The sequence below is a fragment of the Macrosteles quadrilineatus genome, unplaced genomic scaffold (assembly GCF_028750875.1).
Source record: "Macrosteles quadrilineatus isolate MER2022 unplaced genomic scaffold, UCM_ALF_1.0 Scaffold_1__1_contigs__length_201487025, whole genome shotgun sequence".
Taxonomy (NCBI): Eukaryota; Metazoa; Arthropoda; class Insecta; order Hemiptera; family Cicadellidae; genus Macrosteles; species Macrosteles quadrilineatus.
This window is the reverse complement of record NW_026542594.1, coordinates 187,688,637-187,705,830: the sequence shown is the minus strand read 5'-3', so window position 1 is coordinate 187,705,830 and position 17,194 is coordinate 187,688,637. Positions and strand designations below refer to the sequence as shown.

Genomic DNA, 17,194 nt, shown 5'->3' with positions numbered 1-17,194 from the left:
GTGATTGGTGGGATTTGAACCCATCATGGGATGTTTTCACAAAAGTACCCCCCCCCCCCAAGACCCGACACAGTTCTGCAGAAATTTTGGCCGATCTGTACAACACTACTACAACAGTAATGTAGTTAGCAATTCAGTCCAAATAACTGTCCCCCAAAAAATCACTAGATAAAGAATCATGAGGGGGCCCAGTACCTACACCTGGAGAACTTTACACTTGTGACCAATGTGATATCTTGCAACATTTAGATTTTCATTAGCCTTTGTTTAGTTTTGGGTGGAAATGATCAAACAATGAGTGTCCAATGGCTTATTCAGATATAATAAATTATTTAAAAAAATTCATCTACAACCATGGGCGTCCATCAAATTTATCCATAAGGGGGGCACAGAATAATCCTCAGTAATTGGGGGCTCCTCCTCCATAATAATGTTTGAATTGTAGGTACAAAATGGTTTAAAATTTGTATACCTAAATTTGCTTTGTCAATTGTTTTTTACATTTTAAAACTTGCTACTGTGACCAACGTTGCCCCGAGTGGTACACATCTATATCTCTTGCCTCTTCCTTCCTTCTTTCCTGTCTGCTCAGGTCCTTTTCCAATTGCTCACACAATCTCAGCTTTGGTCTTACATTTGTGTCCTCTTCCTTCGGGGTTATTCTCCAGGATTAATTTTGATACAGAGTTCATTTCTCATAACAAATCCATACATCTTAACCTTCTGCTCTTTATCTTTGCTACAATATCTTGTTCTTTAAATAATCTCTTCAGTTCCCAATTTTGTTTTAACCTGCACTATCCACTCCTAAAGATCGGCCTCAACAATTGTCTCGATATTTTATTTTCAAAAAATAATCTTTAGAGACACCTGGGAGAGTCATGCTTGCTCTACTCATTCATTGCAGGGGCCTCTGACTCCTCAGGCATACTGTGGATTATTTAACTTTTATATGTTTACTAAACAATCTGCAAAAATATAGACCGTATTGATTGACGCCCACAATCAAAATTATGTACCCACCAACTTAAAAATCTGGAATTATTAAGTATGCCTAAGCAGTTGCTTGTCAGAATTTGTGTTCAGCCTTTGTTGATGATAGATACAAAGTGTTCTGTCCAAATCCACCAGCCCACTAAACATTACTTATTTATAAACTGCTTTACTATTGGCCAGTATTCACTGGGGTTCTTGGAGTCCCAGTTCTCTCCAAGGTCATGGTGATGATAATGTTATCAAGGTGGCCGTGGTGTGGGTCGTTGTCAAGGGGGGAGGAAGCTGCACCCCCCACACCCCCTCTGGGAGCCTCTCCCTGATCAATATACCCTTGGTCTGCTCAGAAACCGCTGGAGTAGTCGGCGATGCGATGATTCGGTGGTTATCGAATCAACTATCGCATCGTATCATCGGATTGTCGTTTTGCCAACTTGAGTTAAATAGTGTTTTGTTGAGGAACACGTTATAAAACTTTTAAAAGAGGTTTTAATAAATTTGATGTGTATCTTTTATGCTACCTAACTATATGAATTGATGCATTATAATGCTATGTGGTGTAATTAATGACAATACATGTAATAAATAAGAGAACACAATTAATTGAATAGGTACTGTACTTAAATCTTTGATAACAGATTTATTTAAAGAGAATGTTAACACAAATATCATACATGTCATTGTAAGTTTACTGTAAATTTTCTTAACAGTCATTGAAAGATCGTTTTGGTTGGAATTGATTCAAAATAAAGTTTACTGCATACGTGTAGTTTCACTTATTTACCATTCATGACCGTATATGATAAACTATAACACTTTCAGATTTTTACATCCATTTTGTCATGTCTTAAACAAGTAGCCAATCATAGTTTTTTTTTTTTAAGAAAATATTACATTCTAATTTTAAATTTTCCTGATATTCTTTTTAACATAAAATTTTTTTTTTTTTTTAGAAAAATCTGTAGGTAAATCCCTGCTGCTTGTAAATTCGTTCTTTATGCAGTGTTTCAAATTACACGCGCATCGTATAATTATATTCAAATGAAGTTATAGTTCAAATTATAATATTGTCCGAAGTACTACATAGAACAACCAAAAAGATTATTCAAACACTGTTTTAAAGAACCTCCCTAAGAAAACGGTCACGCAAAAGCCTAAGCTAAACAAAACATACGATGTGAATATAATAACAAATTTCATCTTAGATTGTTTCCAAAATGTTACATAAGAGCAAGAAAAGATATTTAATGTCAATTGAGTGTTAAGAGATTTATAAGGCAGTGAAGTGTGTTGCTGAATAACAAAGTGAACTCTCTGTTGGACTCAGCGATGCGTCTGGAAAGGAGCAGTGACGTCACGAGGCAAAGTACACCAGACGACGCTCCGTCCTACAGTCGTCGTACAGAATCGTATGCGGCCGTCGGCCATGACGACCATACCGGTTATTTGTTAAATGTCTTTGTTTTTTTGTTTTTTTTTTTTTTTTTTGTAAATCGTGTGTGACGACTGTTTTGTGTTGACGTTTATGACGAAAAGTGGATGTCTGAATATGACAGTGTGTTGACGCAACTTAGCAGCGAATAGAACCGCCAGAAGGTAAAAATTGTTATTATTACTATCATTTGAGTTTCCAGTAGTAGGAAATTAGATTACGATGAGAAAGACAACTTCTTCTGACAATATTTCAAAAGCCTACAATTTTGCCAAATTACTCAACAAAATTAGGTTTTTTTGTGATTACTTTTTTAATAGCACTTGAATTAATACTGCAAACAATACATTCGGATGAGGTAATTAGGCTACCAATTCTAATACCTTGATCGACAGTTAGGTATTGATGAAACAAATTGTAATAAACCGAATCAGAATTTTAGTTGCTATTAAAATATATATTTTTTTCTATCTATCCTAAAGGCGGGGACACACTTGTCATACACTCTTCCGATCCTACTACGATCCGATTTGCGGGATTCCAGAAGGATCGGTGCGGGATCGGAGGGGGTGAACACACATGTCATATACGATTCCGACCCATCTCCGATTTCCTCCACCGATTTCATCAACACTTGCCAGTCTGATTTGTAAACTACGTGCAGAAGGTGGTAAACATGTTCAAAAACTTTGGACTTCGGGATTCAGCCATGATGGCGGTTTGTCTAGATGAAGAGGAAGAAAATTACAAATCAGACTGGCAAGTGTTGATCGACCGGTGGAGGAAATCGGAGATGGGTCGCCGGTTCGGAAGCGTGTATGACATGTGTGTTCACCCCCTCCGATCCCGCACCGATCCTTCTGGAATCCCGCAAATCGGATCGTAGTAGGATCGGAAGAGTGTATGACAAGTGTGTCACCGCCTTAAATCCAGTTAAATTAGTTTTTACTAGTGATGTCATGCGTACAGATCATCGATCTCTATTATTAATTATAGAGATCGATGGTACAGATACACGAGTACACACACACATACAACATATTAAATATAATAAAAACGACCCAAATTGACCACCAAATTGTGCACCTGAAATATACATTAAAATTCGTCTTTCTAGATATTACACTTTTTCAAATGAGAATCCATAAAAATTCATGGACCTGGACATTCTTTCAGAATCCAGCCTGTCTTCAGGTTTTGGGATAAGTTAATCCCCATTAGGTTGAAGTTTACAGCCAATTAATAATTTCCACAATTGTTTTCGTTTGTAAGGACACTCACGCACACATATCTCAATTTAATGGCCTTTGTGTGGGCCCTAAAACGAGCAGGGACTACAAATTGGTCCATTAACTTGGTGTTATCACGAAGGTTATGGTCCTGATACCTATAGGGAAATTCGCTGATACTACCTAAGGGAGTATGTTTTATCTATGATACTACACTCAATTTTTGGAACCAGTTTGAGTGAAAACTTTCTAGATAAACTATAACTTGAGCTAAAGCACTGAATATATTTATTTTTATAAACTAAAATTTGTATTAAACTGTTTCTACATCAAATTTCATTATTGCTCGCTTAAAAAAGCTAGTTTGGTTGAATTGTGATGTAGCTACACTATTTTCATCTGGTACTTCTAGACTGAAGTATAAATTTATCCCGAGATGAAGTTAAATTTGCTTGCGTTAATTTCTACTTGTTAAATTGAGGTTAATAAAAATTTAGTTTTTGAGGTTGAATTGAATTCAAGTATCAAACAGTTTGAGGTTCATATAGTATGTTGGATTTATTTTTTCTTAACATTTAATCAATGTTGGCATTGGTTGCCTTTTTTTCGTGGGCGGTTTAAAACTGTTGGCTGGAATTTATCTTGATCTGCCTTCAATCTATCTATATATATAATACGCTAAGCCAATTTTTGTAAACAGAACTCCTCCCACATTTTTGGACCGATTTTGATGATTAAAATGTGAAAACAATGGCCCTGATCTGTAGTTTTGCAATGTGTTTTTCGTTTTTTGATATCTTTATTAGTTTGGGCAGGTTCTTCCATCAAAGTTGGGTTCCCTCCCATAAGATTAACATGGGGTAATCTAAATATTTAATTGGAAACTTTGTCTCCACTAATTTGAGAGAACGGATGGGCGTAGAAACTTGATAGCGGTGTCCAAAGAAAGATCTTGATCTGTAGATGAGTTATCAAAAGATAAACGAAGTAAATTCGCTTAGGGCTCTGCCCCAGAAGCCTTTAAAGATCCCTCGACAGCTTTGTTTACATTTTGGCCATATAATACTTTTTAATGAAACAGCTGTTAATTTTTAAATTGTGTTTTAAACAACACACATTTATTGGGAGTTACTGAGTTGTCCAGAAGAAGTATTTGCAATGTTATTTTCTGATTTTAAAATTGATTTTCTTCTGTATCATGTCATATTTTGCAACATAACGTTTCATTACGAAATCAGTGGAAATTCCTTTTATCACAGAACTCTTACAATAATTTCTTATTGAACTATCTAATATCTGTTATACGGGTTGTTGTCTGCCTTTTTCACCACTTTTGCCTATATTCTATCATATTATTCTACAGATCATCATAGGTTCATGAGATTATTGTCATACATGTTTTCAATCATTGGAAAAATAGTCGAATGTGTAATACAATACAAAATAATACAAGTGCAGAAGGGCACGTTGTCCATTTGAGCCGTGTCCATATTTTGTTAAATTAATAGTAGTTTACAGCAACTGGATAAAACATTTTACAATATTTAAAATATAGAAATATGAGCACGATTTAGAAAGGCTGTAAATCTGCAATTTACTACAGACTTTTCAGAGAGGTTGCTATAAAGTATTCATTCATCATAGTGAACACATAATATAGATATATGTATACAAATAAGAATTTGAACTCTTAGAGAGCCTTTTAATGTTATTAGAATAACGAAATGGGTTGTACATGTTTACTAGCGCTACTCAGCAACAAAAACCATTTAATTTATCTCTAAAATATATATTCTTAAAGTGCACTGAGCAGCAGCCTAAAAAATTCTATGAAACTTACCCATATAGTTACAAAATGCTTGAACTCACATTGTAACATTTATAATTGGGCTTATATTTCTTTATCAGATTATTTATCTGCAGAAGAAGTTTATTGTGTTCTTATCATGTCTAATAACATCCGAAGACAGTAACCTTGCCTAAAATGGTACCTATCTTGAGAAATTATTTGCAGTATCCTATATTACGGACCGCGGCCCACTGGGTTGTTAACATGATTGAAAATAACACGACATTTCGGCTATAAAAAAGGCATAAAGAGTAAATAATATTTAAGCAGCTACTTAAAGTATATTCCACTTAACCTAACTTTCCGTAGATGAATTAGCGTAAGCCTTGAGAGTAACCGTCGATTTCGACGGGTTACACCTAGTTATGTATAAACTTATCGTCTCATTTTATTGTGTGCTGGATGGTAATTTATCTTCATCTGTCTTCAATTATGTGTAAACTTATTGTCTCATTTTATTGTGTGCTGGATGGTAATTTATCTTTATCTGTCTTCAATTAATTATGTGTAAACTTATTGTCTCATTTTATTGTGTGCTGGATGGTAATTTATCTTCATCTGTCTTCAATTATGTGTAAACTTATTGTCTCATTTTATTGTGTGCTGGATGGTAATTTATCTTTATCTGTCTTCAATTAATTATGTGTAAACTTCTTGTCTCATTTTATTGTGTGCTGGATGGTAATTTATCTTTATCTGTCTTCAATTTTGTGTAAACTTATTGTCTCATTTTATTGTGTGCTGGATAGTAATTTATCTTTATCTGTCTTCAATTTTATGTTAACTTATTGTCTCCTTTTTTGTGTGCTGGATGGTAATTTATCTTTATCTGTCTTCGATTTTGAGTAAACTTATTGTCTAATTTTTTTGTGTGCTGGATAGTAATTTATCTTTATCTGTCTTCAATTTTTTGTAAACTTATTGTCTCATTTTATTGTGCGCTGGAATGATGTACCCAATCGTTTCTTGCTGTCTTTAATGCATTAAATATAATTCGATTTTAAATACAATTAAATTAAATTAATTAATCTCTTCTTCATTTTATAGCCTTTGGCATTTTATATGTGGCCAAATCCTAGCTTACAGATTAAAGATGTGTCTGACAGACGGAAACTATGTTTCACAACTGTCGATTCGATATATCGAATTGAACCACAATCGATCACTGCGATGCGAGTACTCGACTACTCGATGGTCCCCGTGCTGGGCACAATAGTAGCCTAGTGAACGTGGACAGAGCAGCATCGCTCGTGTAAATGGTGTAAGTGTCGGTGGCCTCGGATGGTACGAATCGTTATAATTGTCGGTAAGTAGCTACACGTTCCTAATTTACTTGGCACAATTGTCCCTCCTGCAATGCACGCACCCTACGCGAAACCACGGCGAAAATGTTTGTGTTCGAATTTATTATTGTGTTAACCTTTTTATTTGTTGAGCGTAGATTTTTTTATTTCTATAAACATTTGTAGAGCTATGGGGTTTTTGAGTGCTCAAGCTCAAACGGGAAATAAAATAAAAGGGCATACCATTTTGGGATCATCTCAAAATCTGTGTGTATTAATTTGTCATTTATCATTTTTACAAAATTTAATTTGATGTTACCTAGTTTAAAACTACATACTTATATTACTCAATTTGTTTACCATTTTTATATATAAATAACATTAAAATATATTTACATAATTTTTGTAATGGTGTTTACAGTATCATTGGAAAATAAATCGTAAACAGTTTTGTTATATCAATATTGACTGACAACTTATAATTAATTAGTCCCCAGTTTCAGCAAAATGCGTTACGGTTTCAAACTTTCGTCTAGAAACACGTTTTTATAAATGACCTAAAAGTGATATAAGAAAACAAAACATTGTTATTGATCCGATCGAGTGTCTCGACGATAAGTGCCAAATGACAAATAAACTACTCTCCTTATAAAAAAATACAGTATTAAGATAGTAGCTTTATAACTTTTTTATTTGTAAACAATACCTATTTTTATGTACCCAAATCACTCTGTCACTCTGTGAACTTTGGTGTTCAAAGTTGGTACTAGTAGTTCATCACTTAAAGATTCATAAAATGTTAATCGCAATAAAATCCTCTTTGGTACAATAAAACATAAGAAAAAGGTTTCATTAATAATGTAAGTTAAAATTAAGTGAGAGGAGTCAATCTGTACATTGATTGTTAACTACGTGAATTACATATAATAATATTGTTTGGTGCATTCACCTCAAGCTAGTTAAGCTAATATTATTGAAATACAATTGCTAAATTAACTTTTACGTTAAATCGCATAAAAATTGCTGCAAAAACAAATGCAACTTTCAATACAGGTCGAATCACTTACTTAGGGTCGAGTAAACATTTTACAATGCAATTTATTTCTATAATGCAACATTTTAGCAATAGCAAAAATCTATATATTGTTACATGATGGGTATTACACTTTTCAAGCCCCGCAAAGAGTACAAATTTGCTTAACGTCAATGTAGGTATAATAAAGAAATAAGGGAGGCACTGCCTCAAGGCCAGCCCCATCCTGTGATATAATGGTCAATCTATCTGAATATATGATCACGATACAACGCACGGGGATTCCCTACTTAGGTAGGAGCGGTGACCCCCGTTACCTATTAGCTAAGTGGCAGGAAACCCCCCCCCCCTTTAGGGGACCCCGGGGACCACGATAAAGGGTCCTCCAGTAGCGCGTGTTACCAAAATAGTCATCGGTTCAGGCTACCATGGTGATTGAAAATTATTATAAAACAGCTGTTAGGGTAAAAGTTGGAGGAATTATAACAATTTTCATTAACTCTGGAAGCTTCAGTGTACATTCATAGATTAACACACCCTTTGTGGACTTAACATATTAATGGATCAGCTACAATAAAATTCCAATATTATACTCAGTTCACAATATTTAGGTCGTTTTTAGAGGGAGAAATCTATCTCATCCACTTGATCCTTCAAAACAATAACTCAACAGCTGAGGTCTGCCAAAACATCAATCAGCTGTTTCATAATTCAGTAAGAAAATAGTGGGGGACTTCCCCTCAAACCGCCTAAATATTGTGAACAGACTATAGTTCTCTCCGTACTGGTTTGTGTAAAGGGGGTTGTTATCTTACTAATATTATAAATGTGAAAGTTTGTGTGTTTGTTTCTTTGTGTGTTTGAAGTTCAATCACGCATAAACCATTGGACGGATTGGGCTGAAATTTGGCATGATGATAGCTTACATTCCCGATTAACATATAGGCATATTCTTATCTCAAAAATCCTTTCGGGCTCCGCCCCAGTGGCTCTGTAATTCCCCATGTTAACCTTATGAGTATTCATATTTAAAGGGAATTAAAGAATTTAGTCAGCTGTTTCAACTGAAAAAGTTGGTTCTATGATATGGAAAAGCATTAAAAAGTTATAAGATTTACCAACAGGGTGCAGCACTATATTTTTTTGCATTTATGAAAACAGCTAATTTGAACCAAAGAAAATAGAACCTAAAGGTTCTATTTTCTTTGTTTGAACTAAGCAGTAACACAAAACTGTGATTCGTAATGAGAACTGTCAAAGTAGGATTGTTTACAGTTATGTTTATGTTTTTCATTTCATGAATAATTTGTGATATTTTGCGAATTGTTGATAATTTATTTTTCTATATTGTTTAGGTGAAGTGGTAGAACTATATGTGTAATACTATAGTATACTGTGCCATAAGTTTAAAGAAGCAAATTTTATCAAACTGTGTCCTCCCCCACTGCAAATGCAAAGCTTGAGTATAACTGCAATAAACATTCATACTAACTTATATGCCAACCCCGTACGAAGGACGGGTACTCTGCTAGTGTTTAATATTTTTTTTTTAGTTATTTACTCTTTTAAGACGACTTTAAAATCCGTCTAATTATGAACAATATCCTTTTCTGGTACAACCAAAAAGTATCGTAAAATTTATCCAAAAGAACAAACATAGTCTACATCAACGCACTCTGAACGTTACCTACATGAAACACAAAAAGGGCTTCAGATTTAACAATGCAAGTAGGTATATTCAAAGTCATATAATGGCCATATCTTTATATGTCCTTCGAAAACTGTTATGACTTTACACGATACATCAGTGGCTATATAGATTTTTATTTTTTAAACAATTCGATCATGGACAATAAAATTGCTTTTGAATGGTGTAATAAGACTTTTCATCCAGTAAAATATTAAGCACGGTTGTTTTATGTTATTTTCGTGCTCTTTGATGTAGGCAATGATTCTCTTTTATTTTAGGGTAGATTTTACGATTTGTGTCAGCCTATTTAATAGATATAACTCTTGACATAAAATATGGTTACGAGTTAACCTGTAATTAAATTCTAAAGTGTTTTATAACAATTTATTAACCGATCAGCATTACATTGCTATATACAGCTTAATAAGAAACAAAATAGCATTATTAATTACATTAACATACGTAGAGGTCAGCTATGGCTAGCCCCTCAGGCACTTTTTACTCGTCACTGTTTTAGCGGGTCGGACTGTAAAGGCGCTGTCCACCAATGAAACACAAATTAAAAAAATGGTTATAATAAAACAGCATTATAATAAAAATTCTAAAGTGTTTTCAAAATAACAAAAACCAAAAAGTAAACGAAACTTCGTCTACTTAAACTGTTCAGATATGTGTTTGATAATTTTCTTCGGCTGATCCGTCAAGATGATTACTCCATGAGGAGTTTTATATACTCTAATTATAAGTTTGTTTACTTTATAAACAGAATTGTTATTTGACAGCAGTGAGTTTGTTTAAGAATACACTACGTCCTTCTTTATCATTGGCTACGACTTACCATGACAACGAGAGGTTTACTAAGAAATGTATTTGTGGTCAACACCGTGTTAGCCACCTACCAACGAATAATAAGAGGACTTAGTTTAATAGTCAAAAGTAAAATAAAAATCCTTCCTACAACTCAACTTTCAATGAAAGAAATATTCACATGAACAATTGAACTGATAGTATAACACAGTTTTACGTAATTTGAAAACTTAAATTTTTACATGATCAAATTACGATTATATTGAAACTTAAATGAATTCACAAATCTTATTGAAGTAAATATGAGTTTCTTAAAGGCTGAATTTATTAATTTACAAAGCCTTACACACCCGACCGATTTTCAATTAGGGATAAATCTTATTGCGAATCTTCCTTCATGAATAGGCCTCAATAAAAATCAAACCAGTCAACTGGAAATTCAATTAAGCGTGTTTACTACACTTAATTTCTTTTTGGGACGGAAAAAATGCAAGTAACGAGAAATGTTCAAGAGGGGCGGAACGGAAGTCGACGTCACTGTCGACCACTTCCTGTACACAAGTATTTAAGTGACGTCAGGTTTAAGTGACACGGTCACCTGTAGTCAAGTACGTGTTGTTATCAACAATGCTCTGTTCAACAATGCTTGGCTTTGTGGCGATTGTTGGGAACAGTTATTGTTGTACAGATTTATGTTAAACTGTTGTATGCCTTCGATGAAGTGCGAATTCGATTTAAAATGTTAAATGTAACTAGTGGGTCGAACGATTTAGTACAAGTAAATAAGCAGGGAGATTGCAATGCACTGTATACAAAATCACATTTAGAATTGGTTTTGAATACTGGAGTTGACATTCCATCTGTATGAAACAACTGTATCCAGTTTTATTCTCAGACAAAACAGTATTTAAATAGGGTCTCGTAGAGTGTGCTATTCAAGTTTTATTTTGCCTTAAATTGTTTGTGCTTATAGTTTCTGAGAACATGTCATAGTGTTCAAGAAGTTGATTTTTTAAGTGTTTTGCACAGTTATATAATGCATAAGAATGGAACTATAATTATGCATCAGCATCTTATCGTAGTAGGATTGAACTACGCGATTTGTTCGAACGTTTTTTATCGTGAATGTGTTCTGACTCGTATGGCAATTTTAAGACACACCTAACTAACACTACAACTCACTTAATACCATAGTATCCTTGTTATTTTACCTCAACGTTGTAGTATAAACGGATCAGAGAGATAAGTTTAATTACGATCGAAGGACGCTTAGTTAAAAACAATTTAATTAAAATTTTCTCTCAATAGAAAACATGACTTAAACTTCTACGCGAGATGTCTTCTTCCGTGCCAAGGAAAATAAAAAAATATTATTCATATACGACTAATTTATTTAAAAACGTAGAATACTGTAGCCAAAGCAAACGTTTAAACTGGCGAAACAATAAACATATTTTAGGTACATACATTTCATCTAACTTGAATCGATCTTTTTTGTATATTCATGTTTAGAAAAATTAACGCAGGTAGAACACAGGCTCAAGTGATGACAAGCCAAGCTTTAACAGTCGACGTCTTAGCTGTAGGTAACTTTTAGGTAGTTTTTTATAATTTAATTTGTAGTTTGGCAAAGATATGCAACGTATTACCATCACAACCATCACGTACCATCACGTAACCAACACAAGCCATGTTCCATAAGGATGAAAAATCTACTAAGGGGATGTTTTATCTTATGGTACTAACTTTACACCGACTTCCTAAAGTGTAGACATTCAAATCCGTATCTTAAACTAAAACTATTCCTAAGTACTTTTTATCACTCTAAATGGAAATCGGGGCGAAGAAGTCAATTTGCGTTGTTCAATATCACAGTGACAACTCAGCTTGTTCAATGTACATGTTTCATGTTTATGTTGGCAGAACTGCGACGCCACAGAGGAATAAGTAGACCGTGCACAGAGCAATACTCCAGCGCATATTTACTCGCCAAATGGATGTTCAGTTCCAGCAGTTCCAGCTTTATGGCGTGAGCAGTTGGAGCGTAGAATTCCCACGAAGACTTATTTGGTCACAATTGTATTGTATTGTATTGTATTGTATTGTATTGTATATTGGTACAAAGGTGGTACTTAGTCAAGCGATTTAAACATAGCACTCATGAATTGATAACTAAACCTTTTGAAATGTGTAGTTATTTTCGCTAACAGCTGATACCAGAGAAAGTAATGGTTTCCAAACCTCTAATTTAGAGTGGTGAAAAAACGGTCAGCCGATTTTATCTTGCTCTAGATTTACTTTCCCTAGCTTTCAATCAGTTCTAGTGATGATGAGACATGAGCAAAAATATCCACGAATATTTTCAAAGAATTGTATAACAATTTTTATTTTTCACTCATTATTTTCTCCCAACTGTTACTTACAGGTTGTTCACCTCGACGCCTACTACGTCGCTTACAAGGGTAGGATAATGATATGTTCCTTTGACGTTGTAAACGTTCACTTTATGTGAAGCCAAAGGACTTTGAGGAAGGTCGATGAATAGACAGTGTTTCCTACATATGGTTGACAGTTGAAAACTACAATTTGACGAATGTACAGTGGTAAATACCATATGAAACACAATGTTGTTAGTTAGGAGTTCAATTTTTTTACATATTTGTCCAAGTGGTTAGAGCACCCCACCCTAACCACACAGAGCAGCTCGTGTTCAAATCCCAGCATCCAGCTTTTGACTTCAAGCTGTAGATTTGCTGTGACGGGGGTATTTTACTTCTAAATTTTTCTGTGGTTTGTTTACTAATCTTTATAAGTTTTGGGTTCAGTAACTTTCTCACCGCATCTCGAAAAGTCGTGGAAACTTTGTTTTACGAATCGTGATGCAGAAACATTAGCAACTCCTAAATAACAAAGCACCAGGTTTTGCAATAGGATGAAAGGTCTATTCGCAGTATCCAAAGTCACATACCTATTAGGTCTGCTGACAACGATGACCAGAATTGTTAATTATTCGCCACAACACCTTTGATCTAGAAACTATCAACGTTTGTGTCAAACAGTGGTCGGGTTAGAGCTTCAACTAACATTTTCGATTGAGCTTGATTATCTAAGCATAATTGTATGAGTCTTGCTGAGATGTTTAGTGATTGAGATCGCCAAACTGTTTTCTTTTTGAAATCCCAACAAGGTATTTTGAATAATAAATATGTACAATTATATACATACAATGCAAACGAAATCGTACAATTGCTTACGGTGAAATACAAAACATTACCATTCACGGTTTCCTCTGTGCATTGTACGTTTACAAAGTGTGAAAAGTGTTAAATAACTATTTCCCACATAAATAAGCACAAAAAATAATAAAAATTAATATCGTGAGTCAACTTTCCAAAAAAGTTTATTAATCAACCTGAGGAAGTTCTGCCCCCTTTCGATAAAGGACCGCTAGAGGCATTTCTATTTCTATCGAGCGTCACACCGCCTACGCCACCTCCGGGGAACTTGAATGAAACTTTTTCACCCCCGGACCACCCAGTTTCCTCGGGTCTTATTGCAATTCTTTGGATAAAGTTTGCAAAGATCGTTTGTGATATTAAACGGTGAGAAATAGTTGAACGTAATTCAAATACATTATAGTGGTATGGCTTCTTCAGACGCTAGAGATGATTCTAGTTTTACAGTTTCGGTTCAGTGTACTTGCGTTAAACGAAACAAACACTATCACCACTCGATAGGGCCATACGTCACAGAGCACCCGTCCTTCGTACGGGGTTGGCATATAACTATAAAATGCTTATTGCAGTTTTACTCGAACTTTGCGTTTTTAATTAGGGGAGGACACAGTTTGATAAAATTGTGTTCATAAATTTACGGTATGATATAGTATAACACATCTATCATTGCCATAATGATATATAATAACAATTACCACTGTACCTAAACAATAGAAAAAAATAAATTATCAATAGAATCACAATATCACAAATTATTCATTAATTTAAAAACTCAAACCTAACTGTAAACAATCCTACTTTGACAGTTCTCATTGTGTTTTACAGCTTTTTCTTGCTGCTTGGTTCAAATTAGCTGTTGTCATATATGCACAAACAAAATAATAATAGGCCTAGTGCTGCACCCTGTTGGGCAACCTTCTATTTTTTTAATTCTACTGCATATTATAGAACCAACTTGGAAAGTTGAAACAGCTGACTAAATTCTTTAATTCACTTTAAATATGAATACTCATAAGTTTAACATGGGGAACTATAGAGCCACTGGGGTGGAGCCCGAAAGGATTTTTGAGATAAGAATATGCCTAAGTGTTAATAGGGAATGTGAGCTATCATCATGCCAAATTTCAGCCCAATCCGTCCAGTAGTTTTTGCGCGATTGAGCAACACACAAACTCACAAACTTTCAGATTTATAATATTATGGTGCTTGCCTATCCCGGTTCATCAATAAGGAAAGTCTTTGGTTATTTAAGTTCAAAAATAGACCCAGCTGTCCTTGATAATTGGTATTTTAATACTGTAAGTTGTCCTGAAAAAAAACACCTGATCGTGTTTAGTACAAAGATACTGCAACTCTACACACAGCTTGCATTCAAATACAGCCATACGTGAGTTGAAGAATTGAATCAAATTGCACAAAATGGACACAGAAGTATCAGGGGAGCATTAGAGCTTCGCTCGTTGCTGCCCTGACGTCAATTTCACCACCAATTTAACCTCCTAAGAGCACAATAGTTAGTAGCAGAGTAAAACCAAAAACCAATACTACTGCCCAAAACTCCAACACCAAAAGGATTTAAAATATTCGTCCTGGCCCTTACTTTAGCTGCAGTTTTTTACATGGGTTTTACAAGTTAGATCATCTAGGCTCACCCTAATATTGTGGGTTAAATCATGTCTGTACATTGTTGAATGCGATTAGTTTTAACTGTATGTTACTCAATTATAAGCACACAACTTATCTTTTGCATTTTAATTTTTCTTCCAGGTTTTAAAATTTGTTGAGTGTTAGGTAGGAAGCTAACCTCTCACTTAATTTTTTTTCAAACCCTGGACAGTGCTATCCTAGATGAGATTCTTTGGGCGGAACATTATTTGCATAAACAATAAACAGCAATGTGGTAACACCGTCAAGTAATAATCAGGGTGTTCAAAAGTACTCTTTAGAGGCTTCGGATATTGTTAAATCATCCCTTATTATTACATTTCATCGCTGACATTGTTTAGTCCAGTCAAGGAATGAGGTGTAGAGTGCGTGAGCAGGTAACTAAGCGATTCCTTCAGAAACTTGTTCAGGGGGCTTAGGGTGTTAACATACCAAAAGTCCTGACTCCTAGGTGGTGAGCCAGGGGGTGGAGGGGGGAAAAAGGGGGGGGAAAAGGTACGCATTTTAGGTTTTTTGATTATATCTCGAAAACTATCAACTTTTTGTATACTATAGTAAATTATAAAATTGAAGAAGATTAAATTTTCTACAAGAAAAGTATATAATGTGTTTATTTTGGTTCAACAGATTACGAGTTATAACTTATTTAATTGATATCTTATTAAAATCTCCTTCCATAAGAAATACATGTAAATTAGTATGCGGAACGGGGCGAATCCTATCCGCCCAAAGGAAATATAAATAATATTCTGGAAATCTTGACAAAATTTCCAGTAATTTGACACTTTAATCATTAAAATTGATCCAAAATTAAGGCGAGGGCGAGGTAACAAAATATCGAGTTTTGGTGTTTTTTTTATTGGAAATATAAAAAAAACCTTAAATCATCCCATTTTTAAACGCTCACCCTCGCTTTAATTTTTGACAAAATTTCATGGTTAAAGTGTCAAATTACTGGAAATTTTGTCAAGATTTCCAGAATATCAGTTATATTTCCTTTGGGCGGATAGGATTCGCCCCATTTCGCATACTAATTTACATGTATTTCTTATGGAAGGAGTATTTTAATAAGATATCAATTAAATAAGTTATAACTCGTAATCTGTTGAACCAAAATAAACACATTATATACTTTTCTTGTAGAAAATTTAATCTTCTTCAATTTTATAATTTACTATAGTATACAAAAAGTTGATAGTTTTCGAGATATAATCAAAAAACCTAAAATGCGTACCTTTTCCCCCCCCTTTTTCCCCCCTCCACCCCCTGGCTCACCACCTAGGAGTCAGGACTTTTGGTATGTTAACACCCTAAGCCCCCTGAACAAGTTTCTGAAGGAATCGCTTAGTTACCTGCTCACGCACTCTACACCTCATTCCTTGACTGGACTAAACAATGTCAGCGATGAAATGTAATAATAAGGGATGATTTAACAATATCCGAAGCCTCTAAAGAGTACTTTTGAACACCCTGATTATTACTTGACGGTGTTACCACATTGCTGTTTATTGTTTATGCAAATAATGTTCCGCCCAAAGAATCTCATCTAGGATAGCACTGTCCAGGGTTTGAAAAAAAATTAAGTGAGAGGTTAGCTTCCTACCTAACACTCAACAAATTTTAAAACCTGGAAGAAAAATTAAAATGCAAAAGATAAGTTGTGTGCTTATAATTGAGTAACATACAGTTAAAACTAATCGCATTCAACAATGTACAGACATGATTTAACCCACAATATTAGGGTGAGCCTAGATGATCTAACTTGTAAAACCCATGTAAAAAACTGCAGCTAAAGTAAGGGCCAGGACGAATATTTTAAATCCTTTTGGTGTTGGAGTTTTGGGCAGTAGTATTGGTTTTTGGTTTTACTCTGCTACTAACTATTGTGCTCTTAGGAGGTTAAATTGGTGGTGAAATTGACGTCAGGGCAGCAACGAGCGAAGCTCTAATGCTCCCCTGATACTTCTGTGTCCATTT

General features: G+C 34.6%; 1 protein-coding gene across 5 annotated transcripts in view; it reads left to right on the top strand.

Moving 5' to 3' along the window:
- The first annotated feature begins 6,721 nt into the window (after nt 1-6,721).
- Nucleotides 6,722-17,194, top strand: part of LOC128992122 (regulator of G-protein signaling 7-like) — a 119,271-nt gene continuing 108,798 nt past the window's right edge. For 4 of the 5 annotated variants that reach the window (XR_008490697.1, XM_054415568.1, XM_054415577.1 and 1 more), the window contains exon 1: nt 6,722-6,809. The gene's annotated coding sequence lies outside the window, so the exon portion shown is untranslated. The remainder of the gene's footprint in view (nt 6,810-17,194) is intronic. The other variant, XM_054415561.1, reaches the window with a different exon arrangement.